This window comes from Panthera tigris, chromosome C1, assembly GCF_018350195.1.
Source record: "Panthera tigris isolate Pti1 chromosome C1, P.tigris_Pti1_mat1.1, whole genome shotgun sequence".
Classification (NCBI taxonomy): domain Eukaryota; kingdom Metazoa; phylum Chordata; class Mammalia; order Carnivora; family Felidae; genus Panthera; species Panthera tigris.
In genome coordinates, this window is record NC_056667.1 from 89,430,627 (window position 1) to 89,458,393 (window position 27,767).

At 36.2% G+C, this 27,767-nt stretch overlaps 1 long non-coding RNA gene across 2 annotated transcripts; it reads left to right on the forward strand.

Moving 5' to 3' along the window:
- LOC122241189 lies at positions 1-25,761 on the forward strand. 2 transcript variants are annotated; one of them, XR_006221214.1, is made up of 5 exons: positions 1-105; positions 5,271-5,409; positions 6,149-6,248; positions 9,328-9,407; positions 25,271-25,761. It is a non-coding gene; the product is annotated as an uncharacterized LOC122241189 (long non-coding RNA). The 2 variants fall into 2 exon arrangements; XR_006221213.1 differs by lacking the exon at positions 6,149-6,248.
- The last annotated feature ends 2,006 nt before the right edge of the window (positions 25,762-27,767 follow it).

The window sequence follows — 27,767 nt, forward strand, 5'->3', positions numbered from 1 at the left end:
TGAACTGCATTCTCGGGAAAATCACAGAACATCCACTAAGGATTTTATTTGTGTCTGCCTATTTCGTAGACCTGTCATTGCTCAGCTTTAATGAGACCTAGTCAGGTACATAGCCCTCCTAATTTTTGTAGGTATAAGGAAATCCAAAACCCAAGATGCGGGACTTAATTACAAATTATGAAATCCAGACAATAAAGGCATAATGAGAATTGGTTGAGGAATGAGCAAAACAGAAAGAAAAGAGAGGGGAGGGGAGGGGAGGGGAGGGGAGGGGAGGGGAGGGAAGGGAAGGGAAGGAAAAGAAAGAGAGGGAAAGAGAGAAATATTAATCAATCTGGGAGCTGCCAAGTAAATTATTTGCCCAAGAATTGCTCTAGATCAGCGATCTGCAAAGAGCCAGATAGAAAATATTTTAAGCTTTGAGAGCCGTATGATATCTGCTACTGTAGTGTGAAATAAGCTCTAGACAATACAGTTGATTGTAAATAAATGAGTGAGACTGTGTTCCAATAAAACTTTACTTACGCAAATAAGCCACTGGTCAGGTTTTTTTTTTCCCATGGGTTTTACTCTGCTGAACTCTGCACTGGATAGGGATCCCCTGTAATTGGCTCAAAAGCATTGGATATTTAAGGAACTTTATTTCTACATTAATCTGTGTACCACAGATTGCACTTCTCATTCTACGTAGTTACTATAGTGTTTTTCTTGAATTTAATAGTATCATTCTATTTCTTGAGGTGCAACCTAATCTATTTTATATCACTTCAATACCTATATGTTGGTTGATGTGAAGAAGGCTTATATATATATAATGTGATCCATTTAGTTTGAAGAATTTCCTTGACGATTATTCACAAAAAATGTGAGCATATATAAATTGTTTTGTTTATTCAAAATTGCATTAGCAATTTTCTGATAGGCAATTTGAGTTGAAAGATAAAATTTAAACCAAAGTCAGAAAATAACTATCACTGCTAAAGAGACACTATTTATCGGTGCAGTTGCTCTTGTTTTAATATTATAAATAGGTGTAGAGCTTTTGGAAATCTAAATAGTACCTAAAATGTTTCTCATCATGGAATATGTTATCAGCTATTAGCACTAATGGCATTTGTTGCGTATAATAGCATTATCTTCATTACAACCATAATCAAATTAAAGTTGTAATAAAGGTATAGCGGCATAAAATAAACACAGTGTTAAGCATTAATTTTATTTAAGTGATTAATCACTTCAGTTGCATATTTTATGCTTATTACTATAAATTATATTATAGGTAATTTATTTATATTGAGCATACAAGTGATTACTTTCAGTATCTACAGAAAATCTTTATATTAGGTTCTTATTTGTTTTGTCTCCAAGTGTTTTATTAGCAATTGAATAAAAAAACAATAGTAATTCAGAAATAGTAATAGTTGTAAGAAATTTTCTGTTAAACTTGGAATTAATATTAAGTTTTTAAGCTAATTTTCTTTTAAATGCTTAAAGTTACATTTACCCATCATACATTCAAAGTGGTTAGCATATAATAATCTTATCATTTTTGGCAACTGGTCTAGCATTTTCCCTAAATACTCTATTGACATATATAATATAACATTCCTGTTTAATCAGATAGAGAAGGTTAATTAGCTATGTATTTCCATGTCATTCTCTTCTCATAGAATTAGTTTGGAAGTTTTCCTTCCATTTCTATGTTTTGGAACAGTTTGAGAAGAATAGGTATTAACTCTTCTTTAAATGATTGGTAGATTTCCCCTGGGAAGGCATCTGGCCCTAGACTTGTTTCTTGGGAGAATTTTGATTACTGATTCAATTCCTTTGCTGGTTTACTGGTAATGGGTCTGTTCAAATTTTCTCTTTCTTCCCATTTCAGCTTTGGTAGTTTATATGTTTTTAGGAGTTGATCCATTTCTTCCAGATTGCTCTATTTGTTGGGATATATCTTTTCATAATATTCTCTTATAATTGTATTTCTGTGGTATTGGTTGTGATCTCTCCTCTCAGAGATTTGTGATTTTATTTTTTGAGTTTTTCTCTCTTCTTTTTGGTAAGCCGGCCTAGAGGTTTATCAATTTTGTTAATTCTTTCAAAGAACCAGCTCCTGGTTTCATTGATCTGTTCTACTGGGTTTTGTTTGTTTTTTTGTTTCTATATCATTTATTTCTGCTCTAATCTTTAGCATTTCCTTTCTTCTGTTGGCTAGGCTTCATTTGCTGTTCTTTTTCTAGCTCCTTTAGGTATAAGGTTAGGTTGTATACTGAGATTTTTCTGCTTCTTTAGGTAGACCTGTATTGCTATATACTTCCTCTTATGACCACTTTTGCTGCATCCCAAAGGTTTTTGACCCTCATGTTTTCATTCTCACTTGTTTCCAAATCCATGTATTTAATTTTTTTTCATTTCTTTAATTTCCTGGTTAACCCATTAATTTTTAAGTAGGATGTTCTTTAACCTCCATGTATTTGTGGTCTTTCAAAATTTTGTCTTGTGATTGACTTCAAATTTCATAGTGTTCTGATCTGAAAATATGCATGATATAATGTCAGTTTTGTTTTGTTTTTTATTTGTTGTGGACTAATTTGTGAGTCAGTATGTGATCTATTCTGGATAATGTCCCATGTGCACTCAAAAAGAATGTGTAATATGCTGCTTTAGGAAGAAATGTTCTGTATATAGGGGTTAAATCCATCTGGTCCAGGGTGTCATTCAAAGCCATTGTTTCCTTGTTGATTTTCTGCTTAGGTGATCCGCCCATTACTATAAATGGGGTGTTACAGTACCCTACTATTATTGTTTTATTATCAATGAGTTTCTTCGTGTTTGTTGCTAATTGGTTTATATATTTGAGGGCTTCCAAACTGGGAGCATAAATATTTGCAATTGTTTGATCTTGTTGGATAGACCCCTTTATTATGATATAGTGTTCATCTTCATCTCTTCTTACAGTCTTTGGTTTAAAATCTAGTTTGCCTAATATAAGTATGGCTACTCTAGCTTTCTTTTGATGTCCATTAACATGATAAATATTTCTCCATGCCCTCACTTTCAATCTGCAGTTGTTTTCAGATCTTAAATGAGTCTCTTGTAGGCAGTGGAAGGGTCTTGTTTTTGTTTTTGTTTTTGTTTTTAATCTATTCTGATGCCCCATTCTTTTGATTGGAGCATATAGTCCATTTATATTCAGCGTGATTTTTGATAGATATGAATTTAGTGCCATTCTGTTAAGTTGTTTCTGCAGGTTTTCTCTGAGGAACAACTAACTTAAAATTTTTTTTAATGTTTTGTTTTGTTTTTGTTTTTGTTTTATGTTTTTTGAGAGAGAGAGAGAGAGACAGTGAGAACAGAGGAGGGGCACAGAATCCAAAGCAGACTCCTGGCTCTGGGCTGGCAGCACAGAGCCCGACTTGGGGCTCAAACCCATTAACTCTGAGATCATGACCTGAGCTGAAGTTGGACTCTTAACCCACTGAGCCACCCAGGCTCTGGGGAACAACTAACTTTAAATCAGTGCAGAAAACAACAAGATTGAAAAAAAAAATAAAAGGAAAAAAATCAATGGCTCTTTGTGAAAATCAACAAAATTCAAAGTTGATTACATTCTAAAGAGACCGATAATGAAAATAAAGAAAAAACACAAATTCACCAATATCAGGAATGGGATAGGTGACACCATTACAATTGCTACACATACACTAAGAATAATAAGGAAGTACTGAACAATGTTTGCTAATACATAAGACAATTTAGATGAAATAGAAAAAAGTCCTTGAAAGGCACAAACTACCGAAGCTCATTCAAGAAGAAATAGATAATCTGAATGGTTTTATATCTATAAAAAACATTGAATTTATAGTTAAAAGTTATATGACACAAATAACGTCAAACCAAAAAATTTTTATTGGTGAATTTTGCTGAACATTTAAAGAAGAAATAATACCAATTCTACACAAACTCTTCAGAAAATTGAAGTAAATTGTACTTTCTAATGTATTTCATGAGATCAACATTACACCTATAACATTACACTGATACCATTGCTAAAGATACTATAAATAAAACTTCATGCCAATATCTTACCTGAACATGGATGCAAAATTTGCAATATAAAATTAGCAAATTGAATCCAACAATACTTAAAAGAATAGTGTATCATGACCGTAGGGGGTTAATGCCAAGAATTCCAGGTCAGTTTACCATTACCAAATCCATTAATGTATTTTGTCATATGTATAAATCTTTGACTTATCCAGAGAGAGAGAGCCGCACAGTGGTTTGAACAGAATCATATAAAGAATGATAAACTGCAATAGGAGTTGGATTGATATGTGATAAATTGGCTAGTAAGAAGTAAACATAACTCAGGTGCACCTGGGAGGCTCATTGGTTAAGTGACCGACTTCCTCTCAGGTCATGATCTCGCAGTTTGTGAGTTTGAGCCCCGCATAGGGCTCTGTGCTGACAGCTTGGAGCCTGGAGCCTGCTTCCGATTCTGTGTCTCCCCCTCTCTCTACCCCTCCCCTGCTCACGCTCTGTGTCTCTCTGTCTCTCAATAATAAATAAACTTTTTAAAAATTAAAAAAAAGAAGTAAACATAACTCTGAAGAATTTTCTAACAGATATAGAAGCAGTCATTTCCAATAGGGTTGAAATAGGGAACTGCATACATTTCAAAGAGCCAGAATGTGTTGGGAGTTTGCAAAACTGTGCCTTGCAGAATGGCAGCGTTGTCACTGTTTGGCTGTATGACTGGAATTCCCTGGAAACCCATCCTTTGGAGCTTGCCAGAAACCTGCCCTTTAACATATTGGAGAAAGCTCTTCATAGGGAGGTTTCTAATGGAGAACTGAAGAAAGCAAACACAATGGCTAATATATACAAATAAATACATGTAGGAAATTTGAAAATATGCAAAGCTCGTATAGTTTTCATTTCTGTAATTACTCATGAGGTCCTAATTGACAACTATGTCTCTTTTCTTCAACTACTCGTTCAGTATTTCCTCTGTCTTCTGGAAGAATATTTGCTGTTTGGCGTTCTATATCTGTGAAAGGCCCAAGCCCTCAATGTTCTGATTTTTTTTTTATTGCTATAGTTTTCCATAAACCTTTACCATTGGACATGGACGTATTGGGAAGTACCATAGAGAATCCCCTGGAATACAGATGCAGGCTGCCTTGTGTTTATTGTGTAGAACATATTTTCACTTAGCAGACAGGGTCAATTGTGCAGGCCAGCAAATTAATACCCCCTTTTCTTGTTAGCTTAGTTGCAGAAAGATCCTTACATGTCCAGGAGGTGATCTCATCTTTCAGTTTAGTGGAACCATTGTTGTGTGCCTTTTGTTGGAATCATCCCATCTTGATAATTAATGTCTCCAAAGAAACAGCTCAAAGTTACCAGGTAAGAAAAAAATATTCCGTAAGTGAGTTCTAGGTATAATATGACAGACTCCACTCACACTTCCACATCTTACAGAATTCTGATTAAAAGCATATGCTGAGTCCTGTAAATAGAATTTTGTTCTTTTAAGCGGTTGTCTCCCAACTGGTAACAAAATGAGTCTTCAATATATCATTGTGCCTTTCAATTAGGCTAGCTTCTTCAATTGATTGGGTATATGGTAAAATCAATTAAATGCACAAATATGAGCCCATTGCTGTACTTCCTTTGATCTGAAATGAGTTGCTTGGTCATACTCAATGCTGTGTGAAATGACATGAGTCTTAGATGTCTTGGTCACTTGAGGTTCCACGGTTAGGCTTTCAATCTCTAACAAGACTAGTAGAAAGTCTGTATCTATTTCTCAAAAGGAAACTAGTTATCTTTCAATGAAAAGAATAGGTTTTCTTCCAAAATCCTAAAGGTCTTCCCTGCAATTTTCCTACTTTTGGTTTGCTGGAGGCCCATACAACATACTTATATGCAAGTATTATTAAATCTATTACATTATGAAGCCCAAGAGGTAGAATGGCTTATACTGATGCCTGAATGTGATAAGGAGTCTTCTCTTGTTCTGGTACCTACTTATAACTGGAAACCTTATGGGTAACCCTAGATGAGTCAGATTAACACAGTATATGTTACACAAAAATCCAAAATGGCCTGCCAAGTATTGTGCCTCTTTTCTCTTGGTACACAGTGAAAGTTGCAACAACTTTTTCTCTTTGGAGGGGATTTCTTGACATGCTCTAGACTGTTGATACAAGAAACTACCCTACAGAGACAGGTTCATGAAATCTGTGAGTCTATCTTCTATCCTCTTCTTTGCGTAATGCACCTGCTACTTCCTGGTCATCAGATCCAATCAGCATAATGTCATTAGGATAGTGGACCACTTAGGTGTTTGTGGATTGTCAAGATGATCAAAATCTATAGACTGCATTATGGCAAGTAGAATTAACACAGTCCTGAATCAATCTTCTAGAACTACACCAGTGGCCCTGCAGGTAAATGCAAACTGCTCCTGGCAATCCCTGCAACTTGGTAAAGAGAAAAAAGGGATTAGCTGGGTCAATAGTTGCATACCAAGTGTCAGAAATTGTGGTAAAGTAAATAATAGTACCTCAGGGATGCCCAAATCTTAATCCTGAAGCTTATGAAAATGTTACTTTACAAAAGGGGCATAGTAAATGTGATTAAGTTAGGTATCTTGAGATGAGAAAATTATCCTCAATTATTCACATGGGCTTAATGTAGTCACAGGGTTTTTATAAGAGGGTGAAAGAAGGATCAGAATCAGAGAGAGATGTGATACCAGAAGCCAAAGTCAGTTAGGAAGCCAAATCAGTCAGCTTTGATGATAGAGGAAGTGGCCACAAGCCAAGGAATACAGATGGCCTCTAGAAGCTGGAAAAGAAAAGGAAAAGATTGTTGCCTGGAGCCTCTAGAAAGAATGTAGACTTGCAGACACTTGATTTTAGCCCATTGAGACTGATTTTGGATGTCTGATCCCAGGAACTGTAAGATGATACATTTTTGTTGTTTTTATTCGTTAAGTTTTTGGTAATTTGTTAAAGCAGAATGAAGAAACTAAAACAATGGCTGAGTTGATTTGCTCCAAAAACTACATCACATCCATAATTGAATATTAGATGTTAAATTCAGTTCAGCTTTCCTACATCCCTAAGTCTTTGCACTTCATTCTCCACAGTATGCTAGGACTGCTCTGACAATTCAGTCTCATTAACTACTCCTGAGTCCAAATTTCAATCAGCCAACCAAGTTAGCTGAAAGAGTGACATCTAGCTACACAAGCAAACATATTTACTCCAGAATCTCTAGTAAGTTCACTGACTATAGGAATAACAAATAATAGAACAGGTATCCTGCCTCGGGCTGAGACAGAGCACTCAAGAAATAGCACTCTCCTCTCAAAACACACACATGGGTCTTATATCAAGACCTGTGGAGAGGCAGAATTGTGGCTCACTAAAAGAGAAGTCACTGCAGTAAACTTGCCAGAAATTTGCTCTCTAGAGTGCTAATGAAAGCTTTTCTTGGAGGAGTGTCTCACAAGGGGCACTTTGCTACAGAAATGTTTGGAAAAGGTGTCAAAGAAACTGCTGGTCTCTAGAAGCTGTTGCCCTCCACACATAGCCGAAGCCAGGCAGTGGAGAATCCGTGAGCACTACAGGAGCCTGGTGTTCGCGAAAGCCCAGCACACTGCAGGAGCGTGCCAGAGGAGCACAACAGTAACAAGAAACAGACTCCACTCTGTAGTTTCTCTCCACTTTCTTCTACTGATAAAGCTTCAGTGTCAGGTGCTAACAGGAAAATATTTAGGGGCATCAGATTCATTTTCACAGAGCAGGCAAAAAGGATGAATTTATAGCTGAGGGACAATAAATCAATGACTGTCACACTGTATTAAAAAATTAAAAATAAAACTCTGTAGGATCATCTCAATGTATGCAATTTATTCAGCCTCAGTTTCCAATAGTTTTCAATATAAACTCTTGTGTGCTCAGTGAACAACGTTTGGAATGACATATTCCAGATATATTTCAGTTTTTACTTAATAAACACATTCTGTCCACTCTTAGTGTGATATTAAAATACAATATCGCCAAAGTATTGCCATTCATTTTCTAACCATGCTATTGAATTCACAGCATTTACAAATTCATAATGATATTTTTTACATTTGTTCTGCTACTTCTAGCTGTAAGCTCAATTTCAAATTGGAAAAAATATGCTTATAAGTGTTACAAAATTGCTCTTGCAGATCTTCTGGCACATCTTTCATAAATAAAAATAAGCATTTTCAGGCAGAATTCCAAAACATAGAAAAATGATTGAATTTGATCATGGGGGAAGTCTCCTTTGGCTAGAAAGGAACTAATCACACATTCAGAGAAGAAATTTACATATTTTAGATATTTATAAAAAACATGGTACATCCTAAAATAATACAGAAGACAACAGCTATAGAAGACATGATTTATTCAGCATATACACTGGCCTACAAAATGTACATAATTTCTGGCAATAAGTTTTTATTTGGGAAACCACTGAAGGTGGAACAGTGCAGAGACAAATTTTTCCTAGTGATAGATTTTTACAACAAATAATCTGATGACTATCATTTGATTACTTTTAATTTGAACTCAAAAATCTTGCTGAGATATATATATTCATGCCCCATCGTATACACAGTTGTTAGTATATGAGTAATGAACAGGCTAAAATAAAGGACTTTAAGATGGCTAGTTGGGAAGATGGTAGGCTGTTTAAACAGACACTATTTTATTATATTGTTGTGTGTATAACACTGGGTCAATAAATAAGTAATCTTCATTCTTTTCAAAACCAGTGACTCAGATTATTAACATTATTGACTCAAAATTATAATCTGTTAATAATTTAGACAAATGATTTTTTGGCAAGTGCAATGATTTTTAAATAAAACCTGGAGAATATTATTGCACAGAGTAGATTCATATATATTGTTTGTTATACATGTTCTAAGCATCAAAAATTAGAGTTTGCAAGTTTTTTTCTTAAATGTCTTTCAGGTTGGAAAAGAAATAAAAACTGTAAATACATTATTTGGAGAGAAATATTATCTGTTTAATCTGCAAAAGAAAGTAACAGGAAGTGAGATAACAAGTGGATAAACTGTTTACATCAAAAAAGTTGTTTTTTATGTAGTTAATGGGACTTTCAACTCTACAGTCTTATTTGCAAAGCACTATAAAGGAACAGGATAAGGACATCCTTTTCTATTTTAATTTCATTAGCTGCCATTATGTATTTTTCCTAAATCAGCCTCTTTATGAATACACCTGTCTACATTTCTATTATTTTCTTTGTAAATAGTATGGAGGCCTGATTTTTCATACTAATAAGGAACCAAGCAAATACTATGAATGCTGATGGAATTAGAGATAACAGGAACTGTGAGTACAACTGCCTTTATTTTACTCTTACAAAAAGACGTTGTGAGACAGAGCACTAGATAGCCCACAGTGTGATGAAAAAAGTACCCAAGCTGAATGCCTCCTTCGTATTACTAGTCAAGGCTGAGTCACACCACCACCCGGCTACACTAAGTTTTACTTGGTATTTGCTGTTCCATAATTAGAACAATAGAAAGAAGACGTGGGCATCCATGAAAACTACAGAGCCTCTATTCGCTTTTTATTTGAATCTGTTAGTTTCTAATTGCTGCCTCAGAGGTAAACTGTAATTCAGCATCTACATCATCTTTATTTAGATGGTAGCAATAGTATCATAATTCCGCCTAGTTTCTCAATTTGGAAATAAATTTAACCCCATGAGAAGAAGTGTCATTATCTTCCCAATAGTCACTGCCTAAGATAGATAAGTTTGTAACTATGAGGAAACCAATTTTAAGTTTCTGCTAAAAGAAAAAAAACTTGATTAAATATGATTTTATATTCCCCCTCTTTTTTAAAAAGGGAATACAAGCCTTTCATAGAAGAGTTTCTGAAAGTTTTCATTTCCAAAGCAGTTTGAAATGACATGTTTTAAATCTTAGACAAATATTAAGTCTTAGATAAGACACTTTTAAGTGTTACATATTTTGTGATAAAATGTGTAGAGTCAAAGTTCACAGTAATTGGGAGTACAAATATTTTTAAAAAGTCTGGAAAGTTAAGTCAAAATATTTACTGGTTTAAATAAAGTTATGCATAATTATTATTGTATTTTTTCATGTATATTTCCTCTTGTTTATTTTCTTCTACATTTAGAGTCAAAACAAACTATAGACTCTTGAATAAGAAATGTGAGTGAATAAAGCATGTTGTCTCTGTAATAGCCTCATACTACTTTAAGAAGTTATGTGAAACATTTGGCCAAAGAAAAAGAATGGACATAATTTGGGGCGCCTGGGTGGCTCAGTTGGTTAAGCCTCCAACTTTTGGTTTTAGCTCAGGTTATGATCTCACAGTTTCATGGGCTCAAGCCCTGCATAGGTCTCTGCACTGACAGCACGGAGCCTGCTTGGGATTCTCCCTCTCTTGTCTCTCTGACCCTCCCCTGCTTGTGCTGTCTCTGTCTCTCTCAAAATAAATAAACTTAAAAAAAATGGACATAATTTAAGCCAACAGCTCTATCTCTGCCTCAGTTCCAATGTAAATTTTAGCTACTGAAAAAACCTAGTGCTTCAGAAAACTAAAAATGTCTGAGTTTTCGACTCAAAACTAGGGATGAATTATTAAAGGACAATTAATAAGAATATAATTTAAATACATCCGTTAAATTCTTTCCAAGATGTCAGTATTATAATCCACAGACTCTTTCACTTATCCTAATTATTTTTAAATTTGCTATATGAGAAAAACGTGCTTTATATTTATATTTAATTAAAATGATTTTATAAAACTCTTTTCTAACTTAGTTAAATCTTAAAAAAAATTTTTATGTTTATTTATATTCGAGAGAGAGACAGACAGACAGAGCTTGAGTTGGGGAGGGGCAGAGAGACAGAGACAGAATCTGAAGCAGGCTCTCGGCTGCCAGCTGAGAGCTGTCAGCACAGAGCCCGACACGGGGCTTGAACTCAGGAGCAGTGAGAGCATGACCTGAGCTGAAATCAGACGCTTAACCGACACAGCCACCCAGGGGTCTCTAACTTAATTAAATCTTAATAAAAGTTAGAGAATTATTGTTCAGATCAATTGGCCACATCACACTTACTAACTATATATGTTATACAATAATTATTATATATTAACATACATAATTTATGTAAATGCACACATATAGAATTATAACATATGCAGCTATATATTATATACATTGATTATGCATGGGTATCTGAGAGGACAGTATTCCAGCAAATGTTTGAATGAGTTTAGTGAGCCTCCGAATAATTGGGAAAAGAGAATTCCATATAGAGCAATTAGCAAGGACCCAGAGGCAGAAGTCAGTCTGCTAGTGGTCAAGGAAAAGGAAGAAGGCCAGTGTGACTAAAGCAACATTCATGAAACTAAAGAATTAGGACATCAGGACATAAAGATAGTCATATTTTAGATGTTTAGAGCCTTATAGGCCATAATAAGGACTTTGGATTTTATATTACATGTGATGGAAGTCTTTATAGGATTTTAAGAATAGAAATGATGAAATGACATTGGACTCATATATTTAAAAGATCACAGTGATTATAAAATATTCTACAAGTATTTAATACTGTAAGCAGGGAGAATATTAAGAAAGCTATGTCAGTGGTAACTTTGGCTAGAATGGTAATAGTAGAAAACTTAGTAAGTGGTCAGAGTCAGCATTTTTTCTTTTGGGTACTTCATTCAGACAGTATAATCAACATAATTTAATGTGATAGAGGTTGAAGAGTCAAAGATAACACCAAGTTCATTTTTTGTTGTTGTTTTTTGTTTATTTGTTTTGTTTTACTGACTTAGAAGGAGAACTCGAGGAGGAACAGATTTTAGTTTTGGATCTACTAAGCTTAAAAAACCAGTTAGATATCTGAATAAAGATGTTAGTGAAAACGACATCATGAAAAAGACTCCTTGACCAAACTTCAGTCAGGCTCCTCTGAACTCCATTCTGAGCTAGATCTTGTCCTTGCCAGACCTGCATAGCTCAGTTTCAGGCAAAACCTTGTTAAGGGAGAACCCTCATTCTGGGTATTGGAGAACCCTTGATATCTGATGTATGTCTTCACCCACCATGTGGTATCAGATCATCCTGGTCTGCTTTCAGCAAGAATCTTGTCAAGTTGGTTTAGCCAGAATCCCTCCTTACCCCTGAGGTGTCCTCTTGGTAATTTTCCATTCACTGACCCTCACTGAGTTCTTGGCTATAAATCCTCACTTGTCCAAGCTGTATTTGGAACTGAGCCCAGTTTTATATAAAGGTCTCCTTTCCCTACTGTAATAGGTCGTGAATGAAACCTGTTTGTACTACTTTAACTACTGTCTAGCTCTGGTTTTTCTTTATCATCACATATATTATTAGCCTCTCAACATTGGCTTCTACCCTTTTCACCTTGATCTGTGCCCTGAGCTCCCTTTCTCTCTATTTCTCTTTGGTTTAGCCAGTGGGGAGACTCAGCATGAGAAGAGAGGGAGAAAGTAGAGCAATTATGGGTATTTATTATTTCTGCTCCTACTCATTGAGATGATATCAGGCTTTCAGTGCTTTTAGTGCTTCTTGTATGAATGTCACTGCTTTTATCAGGATGTTCCTCTACATCACTTCCTTCTTTCTGCATTTAGATACTCTCCCTGGTCCTAAATTCTTTGGGTATAGGGATTTTTTGCAGCTGTACAGGTTCTAGCTTTCATGTGCTATATTTTTCTCTGTGATTTCCCTATTTACTGTTCATATTTTAGCAAATCCTAGAATCTTTTAAATTTCAGGGAGCACTATCTGACTTATGATTCGACTCATTTGATATAGTTACTGATACTGAATGTGGGCGCAGGAAGGAAACCCTCCAAATAGAATTTTTGGATTAGGATGGTCATATATTAAAGGAGTTCAGAGATAACTACCTGGCTGAGGAAATGTAACATATTGGTTAGAGTGGTAATAGTAGACATAGACTGTCTATGATTTGCAATATAATCATGATCAATCAAATGATCAACACTGGTAGCAATGTAGCAAGTTGAGGTCAAGGTATTATTATGAGAGCAAGTAACTATGGTACTTAGTTTTTATGTTAAAAATATTGTTTATTAAGTTTATAGTGTCACCTAGCTACTTAGGAAGGTACTGAAGTGTATCCCAAGGGAAAAATGAAATTAAAAGTTATGGATATACAATTAGGAGCCTCCATGAAATTTTTAAAGGAGTTCTTGGTCTCCTATAATAGCTGGGAATGTCAGGATTAATCTGAGAGTAAGAGATAGAGTTGATTGCCAATTAATTATGACTTGTAGTTAAGGTAACAATTTGGAAATTTCCTGGCACACTGTAGTAGAGAGCCCTAAGGCTCAGGATATAGGCTCTACCACGACCCCTTAGCCATTATCCTGCCCCCAAATCTCAGGTTAGGGAGGGACTATTTACAAAACTATTCTTAAGGTGGAGGAAAACTAGGAAATACTGCAATACCCTGATGGTGGTGACAAAGGAACCGCTACCACCTCTAGGGCCACAGGGAAATATGTTGACATGAAATGAGAATTAAATACGGAGATAGAAAGCACCAAATGAAGACTTATTTTGTTGAGTGAGCTGGCTTACAGCAAGCTAGATAAGCTAGTAATGAGATATTTCGATAGGAGTTATTTGACTGTGGAAATTATAATTATATTAGAATGTATCACCTCTGCATTGAGTACTTGCCTTCTAAAAGCACGGTTTCTCTTTCATTCCTAGACTTCTGCCCAACCTCATCTTACAGAATACACTTGGTTGATAAACTTTGTTAATTTTCCCTTTTGAGTTTTATTTTTAAATCTATATCTAAAATGGGGATAATAGTCCCTACTGTATAAAGTGCTTGTAAGGGTTAAAAGACATAATAATTGCAGAACACTTAGAACAGTGTGCTCAATACATCTTTTTTTTTAAATTTTTTTTTTAACGTTTATTTATTTTTGAGACAGAGAGAGACAGAGCATGAACGGGGGAGGGTCAGAGAGAGAGGGAGACACAGAATCTGAAACAGGCTCCAGGCTATGAGCTGTCAGCACAGAGCCCGACGCGGGGCTCGAACTCACAGAGTGCAAGATCATAACCTGAGCTGAAGTCGGCTGCTTAACCGACTGAGCCACCCAGGCGCCCCTCAATACATCTTAACTCTTACTAGTACTCACAGGATTTTGTCTATTACAAAAGCTACAGAATCAGCTAGATTACTCCTTTAACTTCCACCTGAATATATCATTTCATTTTTATCTCCACATTTATATTTATATTGCAATCTATGCCTTAAAATAAAATCATATTTAGCTTTCTAGATCTAAATAAATTAGCTTGAATTCAACTAATTAACACTTATATTACTCTTGGCATTTTAATTATATATGTATTTTCTTATTGCTAAGGTGATATATGTATCACCTGGTTAAACAAGTCTAAAAGAATTCTTGCTAACATCAAGCCAGAATGATCAGTTATCACCTAGGAGATGAGGAGTTGGGTGGAAGATTCTGGTTAAATTGAATTAGCAGAATTCATGCTAAATTTAGGTGATACAGGCCCCACAAGAACAGATGCCGAGGTCAAGGCTTAGAGGCCTGACTGAAGTTAGGTCAGGGAGAGTGTCTTGTCAGTCCCTCCTCTAGTTAAGTAAAGGAGAGGCATTCTTTTCTTTGGCTATAAGTCCATTTCTCATTCAGTCATCGTTTCATTAAAGATCAGCTGAATCATCTATTGGAACTTTGCATTAGAAGTTATTTGCTAAATGGTGTAGAGTCAGGCATTTAATGAGAGAAGTTTCTATGAAAGTGAAAGAAATACAGTGACTAGTATCTCAGTCTATAGGGCTGTCAGTTGGGAAGATTTCTGGACGTTCGGCTGGAAGTATCTTTAGATACTTGAGTGAGGACAGCAGTGGTAATCCCATGTATTTCCTGGTTTGCAGCATAAATACATTTGATTATGCCTTTGGGTTTCACAGTGAACTTTCTGACTGTCCCACATGGCAGCAGGCATAATGGTTGCCCACACATGTTATGTTGTGTTGATATTTTGAAGTTATATCAAGTAATCCAGCTTCGGCTCTCAGAATTTAAAGAAAAAGGGCAATTTTAGTTCTTAAGAATGCCAAGTCATGAGGATGGGCAAAAAATTGGAAATGTTAATTGCTAACAAATGCATTAAAAAAACAGGATCCAGACCAGTTTACAGGTAGATAAAAAAGTAGAAAGTAAAAGGAGTTTACCTAGAGATGAAAAATAGCTCAAAGACAGATAACAAGATTATAATCTAATAACCTGCAAGGATGTATAAAGTTCTTCATTGAAATATAACTTTTTTCTCTGAAGTCACCCCACTTTTGATTTTCCATCACAAAATAAGTAAAAAAAAAAATACGTGTGGTCTTACTAGATTTGGTCTTATTATTTACATAAGCATAACAAGAATAGTAATTGATCACATAGAGCTTTATGAGTTTGCTTTGCTGGAACTTTTTTCAAATTAGACTTTTTAAAGCTTCTTGAGCCTTGGGACACCAAGCCAAAGACTTGCCATCAGACGTTTCCTTCATCACTTACAGATTTGGAGGAATTTCTCTCTTCTTGAGGTCTATCTTGAAGGTGCTAGGCCATCCAGGAAGTAACCTTCCTTATTCATTCATGAGGCTTGGAAACATATAAGCCAAATACCAGGCCAGTTGTTCCAAGAGAGCTGTGTAAGCTTTGGCTCCCTGAAGTCAACCTTAGTTCCTTGAAACCATCTGGTCATACTTGATTCTATGCATCATTTTCAAATATGACATTCCAGTCAGAGCCTGGTGTACATAACTGATGTTTCCAATTATGTTCTGTTACAAGAATAGATTATTATATAACCTCTGTAAATAATTATATTGCCATGAAAATAAGGATGCTCCACAATAGTTCCCCAATTCTGGAGGGATCAGGTAGGAAGAAAGATAAATGCTTCATTTTTGTTTACAAAAGTATATCTACTGACACATCTGAGTTATAGACAGCTTGAGAGAAAGGGGAAAAGAGTTCCTGATATAAAGAATTTAGAACATTAAAGAGCTAGTCATGTTACAAGCAAAAATTGTAATTATTATTTACCAGTCCATTCAGTCCAATGTAATTTACTTGTGTTCTGCTTGATCATGGGTTAGCAGTTTTATGAATTCATTAGCTTCTCCACTAGACTTCTGGAAATCTTTACTCCGTAGGGTGGTAGCTCTTAAAGTTATTTAAGCAATGCTATCAGAAGCCTATACCCCCAAACCCTTGTCATAATCCTTTCCATATTCTCTAAGACAGTCATTTTTTTGTTGAAGATGAAGCATTCTGGCCTGTAACTGATGACAAATGCAGTCAAGGAAGAATTAGAGTAAAAGAAAAACTGCGGTGACAAGAGCATGGTAAAAGATCTGAGAGTTCATTTGACAAAGAACTCTGGTTGTGTATTTACTTATGTATTTATTTATTTTTAGAGAGAGTGTGTGCAAGCAGGGGAGAGGGGCAGAGGGAGAGAGAGAATCTCAAGCAGGCTCCACACTCAGGGTAGAGCCTGACACAGGGCTTGAGCCCACAACCCTGGGATCGTGACCTGAACCTAAATCAAGAGTGAGGTGCTCAACCAACTGAGCCACATGGGCGCTCCTCTATGGCACAAACATTTAAAACTGATAACTAGAATTGTGACTTACAAAATTATACAAGACCTATCGTGGACAATGAGGGTATTGACAAATTTCTATGAAGTTGATCTGATTTCTAAAATACTTACTTTAATACTCTTTACCCATATAAATATAACCTGGTGAAGGTTAAGACAGTTCTTATTTGACAATGTCTTTTTATGTAATTCAATATATCAGATAAGTGAATTAGTTTAGCATCTCCTTTTTACAATGTGAGAGAACAAATCCTTTTGAGATTTTCCAAGAATCCTCTGGGAAATTTCAAGGTCAGTTTGAGAACAAGAAGACTTAATTTAGAATTTGATTTGGGGAAGTTGTCAAACATGTCAAAAGGTTTGAACACTTGATTAAATAGGATCATAGATTACTATGAATCAATCCTTAGTTTCTCTTAAATATTTGAGGGCATATAAAGATTAACGTATAGTACAGGAAATGATTTGGATAAGACACAAAATCTTGGATTCTAGGCAGTTTACTTAAAAGGTGAAGAAAAACCTTTTTTAATCTATTAAGAACAGGCCAAGAGTACAAGAAACCTTTGTTGTTTTAACTGAGAGAAAAAGAACTCTAGTTTTATATCACCATGTTATTGAACTCATCTTTAAGCCTTATACATAAATCCACCCATTCTTAGCCAGCTACATGACTGTGACTACATGAGGGAAGATTACTTTTCTAAGATAGTTTTCCCAAAAACCTTATCCTATATTTTCCTCTTTCTCATTCTGGAACAAACCATTAGTAACTTTTTTTTTTCTTTACAGTGAACTTTAGGAAGTAGATAATTGTGCAGTGTCTGTCACACACTGGGATTCCATAGCAAACTAGTAATTTTATGAATATAGCCATCTCACAATTTTTACAGGTATTTGCTTCCCCATGGTACAGTTTTTCACAGTGGCAAAGGATCATATTTATTAACCCAACCAAATACATTCAGCTACTCTATATCATATAAAAATAGGGTCTCCTGGGTGACTGAGTTCATTGAGCATCAGGCTCTTGATTTTGGCTCAGGTTATGATCCTAGGGTCACTGGATCCCAGCCCTGCACTGGGCTCTGCACTGAGCATGGAGCCTGCTTAAGATTCGCTCTTTCCCTCTGCCCTTCCCCTGCTTGTGTGTACACATGCACTCTCTCTCTCTCTTTAAAGAAAATAGAGACAAAATTTTAAAAATACAAAAATAAGAAGCATTAAACTTAAACGTCTACTTAGCAGTGTTTCAGCAATTTGTTGCTTAGAAATTATCTAAATATTTAGTGAATATTTGTTGTTGAACTTAAGTTATTAGATGTTTCAAGTTACCAAAAAAAAAAAAAAAAAAGACTTCGGAAACTATTTTCATGCACATGTAATATATATATATTTTAAGTTTATTTATTTATTTTGAGAGAGAGAAAGTGCTAGCGGGGGAGGGACCAAGAGAGAGAGAGAGAGAGACTGGGAGAGAGAGAAAGGGAGAGAATCCCAAGCAGATTCTCGCTGTCAGTACAGAGCCAGACACAGGGCTTGAACCCATGAACCATGAGTTGGGACCTGAGCAGAAGTTGGACACTTAACCCAGTGAGTCACCCAGGTGGCCCCCACACACATACTATTAAACAAAGGTAGTTATCAGTTCAAGTTATTTCCTTGTTAACTATTTTTTGTGGAACATGCACTTTAGGTAAGTATCACAAAAGCAAAGAACGTAAAAAACCTACTTACAAAATTCACATTTATATGATACTTAATACTAGGAGATAACTCAGAAGACATAGCTATTTTAATTAAACCAACAATACTAAACTAATCCTATTTGCCAAAGATTTTTTCAAGTTACATGAACTTTAAAAGTATTTGAGTTATATTCTATGTTTCTGAGAGTTTTAGCAATATTTCATTAATATCAGAGCTCATTTATCTCTAAGCTAATTTGAACAGAACTCTATTCCTTTAAAGGATTTTATAACTTAATTTGGTAATACCATTCAGAAGTAGAAAAAGTTTACATATATATATATATATCATACATGCATAAGCATGCATACAGACTGGCATAAAGATCATACTTCTTTTTTCTACAATTTTAACTGTAAGTCAAACACAGTAATATACTCCCATTTTTGCTTTTCTTTATATGTGTATCTGAATTGTGTTTATAGCAAATGGAAGAAGTTAAGATTACCTGTTCAATATGAATGCTAAAGCTTTTTATCAATATTTATGGAAGAGACTTTTAAGATTTTATTTTGCCTAATATTTAAAATAATGGAAGGTGTGGATTGTGTTTTAGGTGAGAGACTGAGGGGACATCTCACAGCTGTCTGGGTATTTCCAAAGACCATATGAATCGATAAAATATTCAGTATGTTTCTAATTATTTCCATATGTTTGTTTTTTTTATTTTTTAATGTTTATTTATTTTTGAGAGAGAGAGAGAGAGAGAGAGAGAGCACAAGCAGGGAAGGGGCAGAAAGAGAGGGAGACACAGAATCTGAAGCAGGCTCCAGGCTCTGAGCTGTCAGCACAGAGCCCTACAGGGGCTCAAACTCAAGAACTGTGAGATCATGACCTGAGCTAAAGTTGGAAGTTTAAGTGACTAAGCCATCCAGGTGCCCCTGTTTGTTTGTTTGTTTCAATTCAGCCTCAGGTGTAATAAGGAAAAAAAAAAAACTTAGCATATCTGATACTATGTCACTTCTATTGCCCTTGCTACTGTGACCTATAGCTCAGAAATTTCTGCTTAGCCCTGCAGGTAGGCATGTTAATCATTGAAGTAATTTTGCTTACAGCTAAGATTTGCAAGAACCATTTTTTTTAACCCCAAACCTACCTCACGTGAAGAGATGAGGAAGTACCTACCGAAATGATTATGCTATGTTTAAGATTTTTAGGAAAGACATGACCAGATGCCTGCATGTAAAGATCAATTAACGAAGGACAACATAGTTACATGGCCTTCCTCTGATGTCTGCCAATGTCAATCACCTTTTGACTCCAACTCCCTCCCACTTCTCCCTTTGCTAACATAAAAGAAGTTCGAATTTCATGCCAAGGGGAGATGGTTCCATAGGACAATAGTCTACAATCTCTTCAGTTTGCTGGCTTTCCAAATAAAGTTGCTTTCTATGCCCTGACATCTTGCCTCTTACCTTATTGCCTTGCCCTTTGGTGAGCAGAATGAGCTTGGACTCGGTTGCACAGGCAGTTGCTTTTAGGGGTTCCTGAGTTCCTTAAGAGACTGATGGAGTGAAAGGGGAAAGTCTGGCAAGGGTGAACAAGAGGGATGGAGGAAGACATATGAATAGCATTCAAGGGAACTGAATGGAAGATCAAAGGTGGAGAAAGGAGGAAGGAAGAATAGAAGCAATGGGAAGGGAAAGAGGTCTCACAGGGGACCTGTGGGGGAGATCTTAGGTTTCCCAAAGAAGCCAGTGAATTTCCATATTATTATTCATAAAGTCAAGCCATCAAGAAAGGAAGAAGAGAGGGGTGCCTGGATGGCTCAGTCAGTTAAGTGTCCAACTGTTGATTCTGGCTCAGGTCATGATCTCAGGGTTGATGGGATCAAGCCTTGCGTTGTGCTCTGCCCTGACAGCATGGAGCCTGCTTGGGATTTGCTCTCTCCCTCTCTCTCTGCCCCTCTCCCATGCATGCACACTCACTTGTTCTCTCTCTCTCTCTGTATCTCAAAATAAATAAACATTAGGAAAAAAAAGGGGGGGAAGGAAGAAGACAGAGTTGATGGAGGATATAATCAGCATGGTTTCAAGAATGAGGTTTCACTTAGTTGAGAAATTCCCATGAGGAAACAGGATCAAATATAGAGAACAGAGAGGACTCACAGGGAGTGAGGAAGATTTTTCTAGACCAAGAGTTGGAGAATGAATTCCCACATGAAGCAATGAATCAAGAAGAATTTTCTAGCCTAGGGAGTCAATTCTAACTTGAAACAATGATCTGTGGGGCGTGGTGGGAGTTTCCAGCGAGTTTTACATGAATCAGGGTGTAAAATCCCCACAGGACACAGGAAGAAAAGCTTCTAGCCCGCCCAGTAGGTACCTTTCAAACAAAGAAGTCCAGTCCTCTAATTCATCTTCAGAGAGTATACTCAGAATCTTAAGAATCAAAATCTGCCCTTACTGTGCTTCAATGGGCTATCATCCAGAGCAGTGGCTTAGGAGTCAGACTCACCAGTAGATCTCTGATCAGTCAGCCAGTAATGAAGAAAAGGCTTCACAGGTGTGCACTTGAGGTCCTGGGTGAGAAGTCCAGGGATCCAGTGACAAATCTGATCCCGTCTGAGTCATAGCACTCTAACTGTTCAAGAAACCAGAGCTGGATGGTAAGATGGTAGAGACAGAATCTATTCAGAATCTATTATAATAGAGCAAAAGAGAGCTAGTACAGAACTTGGCTCCATTTTTAATGAAACATGGACAAGAAGAGATTCATTGACAGAACAAGGTGGGAGTTAGTGGATAGAAAATTACTAAGAGAAAACATCAGGAGTGGGGTACAGATCCTATTTAAATAGACCTAATAGGATTCTTGCTAAAGGTAAGGCCAGGATTGTCAGCTAATCAATTAATTATCACCAGAGGAACTGGACAGGACAGATGAGGAACATGATTAGATAAGATATCACAGTTAAGTGATTCTGCCTAAACTGTCTTAGCAGGATTCTTGCTAAAATAGGACAATACAGATCTCACAAGGACCTGTGACCAGGTCAAGGTCTAGATATCTTAAGGGGAACCTGACTAAAGTCACAGAGGGGTCATGTTACATCTCTAACTAGCTGAAAAACCATTTTTGAAAAATGACCTGTTCTCAATAAATAATAAATCAAATAATAGTGTATCCCATGCATAGAAGGGATTAGCAAATATCTATCAACAACCCTCAACATTCACCATGTACTTATTCCTATTGCCATCATAATGATTTTCCATAGCCCCTACCCACTGAGGAAAGGAACATACACAGAAGAGGAAAACATGGTGACTGAAATAACACAGAATATGCATGAGGTGGAATCATTATAACCTGGAATTATCAAGCTTGAGGAAGAAGAACTAACTTGGGGGACTTACAGTGCCAGATGTCAAGACTCATTATAAAACTGCAGTATTTTAGAACTTGTGGTATTGGTACAAGCGTCAATGAATAAATGAAAGAAACAGGATAACAAAAACCACAATGGATATATACCCAGTCCAGAAACAGATCCAGCTATATGTGGTCAACTGATTAATGACACAATTACCACTGCAATGTGAGAAAAGATGGTCTTTTCAATATGTGGTCATGAGTCATTCAGATGCCTATATGGGGGAAAAAAATCCTGTTCAGTTTCCAGTGATTTATAGGCCTAAATGTAAAATGTAAAACAATAAAGTTTCTAGAAGAATATTCTGAATTTAGGATGAGTAAAGAAAGATTTTTGAAATAGGGTACTGATAGAGTTCCATATTTTAACTGTGTTGGTTACATCGGTATAATAACACTAATGTGCAACGTGTACAGCGTTGCAGATACTTCATACGTTGAAATAAGTTCACAAAAAATTAACAGGAGTGGAACTTCTCAGTGAAGGACTTCTAGTATTGAAATCTCACTTAACTCATTTGCTTATAATTAGAACCCTAGGGCAATAATTATTGTCATAATAATTACATATTAACATGGTACTTAGGAGAGGTAATTATTTTTGTTTTCAGTCTGTTGTTACAATAGCCATATCATTGTAAGTTAAACATCTAGATAATTTGTCTCTCACTCACTCTTGTTTCTTCTTCAAACCAACTTAGTTGTATCTATCTCTTGTGCCTACTTCTAAGGTCCTCTGATATTTCCGAGAGTGTTACTTTGAATGATTCAAGTACATGTGGATACTGTCAGGGCAAATACAAATTAAAAATAAGATGCATAATTCTCCCTGCTGAAAATAAGGGAAGAGACTTCCCTTCTGCCCTTTCCCTAGATCATTTACTTTGAAAAACGTATAATTGTGTTTTCTTTGTCTTTTGAAAATGAATGTAAATCCCCTTAAAAGCTAAACAAGACTTTTGCCAGCATTATGACCCAGCAATGTCTTTCTCAAATGTCTCAGAACCATGTATTTAGAGGTGATCAAAGAAGATACTGCCCCATCTCTGTGTTTCCATGAGAGCATAGGAGGTTAAATTTATGGGCGCCTTACTCTAAAACTAGTTTCTGTCATAAAGATATGCATTTATTTTTCCTTTGGGTAAAATCAGTTAGCTAACACAGACTGTCACCCAATTACCTGGTGAATTTCGGATGAACTATGTGTGACGAGTGATGCTGGCAAGTCCTCTTGCTTAAGGACTAGTTATAATTTATCTTGAAAACATGTATGTGATGGGCTACATATGCTTACTATTTAAAGGTGAGATTTATTTGTCTTTGCAATCTCTAGCAGATTGCCTGTGTTGTAGATTACATTCTACTTTAATGTTTATTCAATGATACAACTGTTTCTTCCTCTTCTGCTTCTGCAGAGGTTATCAGGGGCAGGAGAAAATTTAGTTTTTAATTGATTTACCAAACAACACATTCCAATCAAATCATTCATTTGATAACTATTTGTCCTTTATTTTAAACGATCAACCAATGTGAAATAAGTATTTGGGGGGGGGGGTGTAGAAGGCAAATATCAGTCTAATATCCATGGTCAAATACTATACATACATTGAGAGTTATAACACATTACTTTTTCAAGTACATCACTTTGAAGGATGCAAGCAATGTTATATTCATAACTGTTATATTCATTATATTCTATGAGATTTCAAATTTTATTTCTTTATGAACTGTTGAATTATGAAACACTGAAGTATTGGTATCAAGAACATCATTAACAATGATATTCAGTTAGAAAAAGGCAAAGTTTGCCTTCAGGTAGAAGAGTTATGTTATTTTGAAAAAAAATATGGTTTTCAGGATTATGTTATGACTAACTTTTTCAAATAAACTTCGTTTTAGAATAGTTTGGCTTACTAGTGGCTTGGAATAATTTTGAAAATAATACAAAGTGTGTCCACATTCCACATACCCAGTCTCCTCAATTGTTGTACTATTATATGATGTGTTTGTTGTAATTAATGTACCCACAATGATACATTATTTTTTTAGTTTTATTTATTTATTTTGAGATATTGTGAGAGTGGGGAAAGAGTAGAGAGAGAGGGAGAGAGAGAATCCCAGTGCAAAGACTGACGTGGGCCTTGAACCCACGAACAGCAAGATCATGACCTGAGCTTAAATCAAGAGTTGGACACTTGACCAACTGAACCACCCAGGTGCTTCAATATTTTTAGGTACATCCATACTTTATTCAGGAATTCTTAGATTTTACCTAAAGTCTTTTCTTCTGATCCAGGATACCACATAAACTTTTATTGCCATGTCTCCTTGGGCAACTGTTAGCTATGACAATGAGTTACTTTTTTATTGCTTTTTGTGTGTTTTTAAAAGAAATAAAATTGTAGAATCACTTTTATTTTGTCCCTATAAAAATAAAGGAAAGTCAAATTCTGTATTGAGGCATCATTCCTATGGACCAAATGTTTCTGTCCCCGCAGATTCATCTGTTGGAGCCTAATCTGCAGTGTGATGCTATTTGGAGCTGGGGCCTTTGGATGAGGTCATGGGTGGGGTGGAGTCCCCATAATGGGATTGGGATTATAATAGGATTATAATGAAGGTCCCAGAATTCTCTCCCTCCACGATGTGAGGACACAGCAGGAAGATTACCATCTATGAGCCAGGAAGAAGGCTTTCACCAGATAGTAAATCTTCTGGCACCTTGATCTTGGACTTCATGGCCCCCTGCACGGGGGAGGCAAATGTTTCTTGTTTAAGCTACCTACTCTATGGTATTTTTGTTATAGCAGCCCCAAATGATGAAGACGTTACTCATTCATTTTTTACATGGTGTGTAAATTGTCTTTCCTCCAGGAACAAATTGTTAATTTTGAAAAATGGAATCTGCTACAGTGTAGCTATTCAATATATATTAAGCAGCCACAAAAATATGAAAATTGAGATAAACTTTTATTTTAGTAGAAATATCATTTAGTAAGGCATGGCTATTTTGTACCCTTTCATTTAGTAATAATTAAATTCATAGAATTATTAGTTTAGATGTACACAGCCCAAACCAAATTGACTTATAATGACTGTTGTGTAATTATAAGTGCTGTTTTTATTGCAACTTTCCAATTACTTGTAACTGGGAGTCTGGCTACTAAAGTACATATATTTAATTCATGATCTACATAATTACATTATTAACCCTGATAGTAAAATACTTGTTGAGCTAAGCATAATCTTCAGCTAGAAAAGCACTGAGGTGGATTTTTACTTGCAATATTTCTCTAGTAAATGATTTAAAATATATTTTGAGATTTGACATGAAGGCTTTATGCTTAGTGAAATACAATTAGAGTCTATGTTTGTTTCACAGTGTTTCCTCTGAGAATACAACACTCTGAAATGTTAGAAATGTTGGAGACAGACTCACCATCGCATGCAAGGGGGAGTAAAGACAATATTCTGGAATGTGCCACTTTGGCATGTGGATTGTTTCCAGCTGAAGACGAAAGCCAACAGACTCAAGAAGAGCTTTTTATCTCCCCTTTAACTACCTAAAAACTTTTAGATAGTCTATAGCAAAAGAGAGCTAATGCCAAAGAAAATTTTTGGTTATTTGTAGGGCCTGGCAAATATTTGTTTACCAAATGTCTGCTTGTCTCATCTTCCTGAGATTTGTCTTCCTCCCTTTTGACACTCCACACTTGTATCCCCTTCTCCTTAGATCAGAATGTTATATAAGCATCGATTACCTGACTGCCAGGGAGCCTCTCATGTCTTTGTGAGGCTTCTGAATATACAAAATTAAAATTGTTTTTCCCCTGGTAATCTGTGTTATGTCAATACAACTATTAGACCAGCCAGAGAACCTAGAAGGGAAGAAGGGAAAAGTTTTCTCCCATACATATGTTTGATGTGATTGCTTATATGTCACTTGTGGGTAGGTTGGAGCCATATCACTAATTTTGGCCAAGGGACTGTGAGTGGAAGGATGGAAATATATAGTGCTATTGATTAATTAATTAGTGTGATTTGTATGTGGCTCTATTAGACAGGCATTACATAGTAGAAAATTACATAATTTGAAAAAGTATAATCTGTTGATGCTATTATGTGGCTTTACTAGATAGATAGACATAACAGATTTTGGAAAATAATTGCATATTTTCCCAAACTGTAATTTACCAGTGTTATTAGACTAGACTGGACTTATGCTGTGGTTTTGTGGTAATAAATTAACCAAGAGATCACAGTCACACAACAAAGTGAAGGTTTGTTTGTTGCCAGTGTAAAGTCAGATGTGGTTTTGCAGCTTCCCTCCTCAAAGCTACTCCCTCCAAAAAACATCGCCTTAAAAGCGCTCTGTAGGAAAATAAGGGTAACTAGTAACTGCCTCAGTGTGGAAGATATGCATCTTCCACCCCCAGATATGTTTGAAATTTAAGAGCCTTTCATTAGAACACTAGTGCCAGTCATAAGAGCATATCATGTTAGGAAATCTTGATAGTGAGTATGTACACTGAAGAGAATCTAAAGTGGGGTCATCTACACCACTGGCTCAACAGTTAGACTGAATGCATTAAATACCATCAACTCTGCTCATTTGTCTGTGATCTCTTGGACAACCTTACCTGTCTTAGACTGAGTTTTTTCATCTGCAATAATATTCAATTAATATTATTGTTCTAAAAATTAGTCATTCATGAGTATGGCACTGTACATGGAAATAACAACTATTTAATAATTATTAGATATAAAATTGTAATTTCTATAGTACTATTAAACATTGAGCATGTTAACTCATAACAATGGTTTAAAATCAAGTAAATATGTTGAAATTAAGTTTATGAACTGTGAGGTGTGAAAATTTATAAAAGCTTTAAAAAGTTACTTTATATGTCCACTCAGTCAGTCAGCGGCTACTTACCAAGATCCTACTCTTCTACATACTCTCATAGCCACATGAGACTTTGTGGAATAAGGTCTGTGCCCTCAATAAGTTAAAAACACTACAGTAGGGGAGACAAACTAGAATTAGGGAAACAAGCATTGGGGTGAGAAATAGTCCATTTGTTTTTTAAGGACATTAATTTATGTAGGAGAATGAAATAAAAAAGGATCTAACAGTTGGAGAAGTGTACTTGGATTATATAAACAAAGGATTTCTCTGCAGATTAGACCTTTTATTGAGATCTCCTGTTGTTGTTTTTAAGTGGTGTCTGCATTTTTATACTCAAATTTTCCCACTGCCCTCAAACTATGGCAAATTAAATAATCCAAACAAGCTGGCATGCAGGAGGTCAAAAGATACTGATGTGAGGCACATCCCCAACAAAATCAGCTCTCAAGCAGCACCCACACCACAGAAGAAACAGGTTAAGATCTCTGTTAAAACGTAATGAGTGCAGGTGCGCCTGGTTGGCCCAGTGGGTAAGCGACCAGGTGGAGATTTCTGCTCGGGTCATGATCTCAGGGTTCCTGAGTTGAAGCCCCAGGCCTCCTGGCGGACAGCATGAAGCCTGCTTGGGATTATAGCGCTCTCTCAGCCCCTCCCCCTACTGCGCTGTCTCTCAAAATAAAAATAAATTGGGGAAACACACACACACACACTCACACAAACAGAAAGGCGTCAGGAAAGAGATTCTGGCACTGGGCTTTTCTCCTTCAATCGGGGTGAATGGTCAGCTCGGTAGCCAGCATCCGTGGACAGGCCCAGAGCCAGCTCCTGTCCCCAAGGAGGTGGCTCACAGCAGCTGCCGGAAGGTGGCGCGCGTGCGCGGACCTCAGCGTGTCAGGTGGAAGGCACACTCCCACTGGTGCAAGAGGCTTGGGGAACGCCCAGGCAAAGAGCGGCAGGGTAAGGGGGCCGA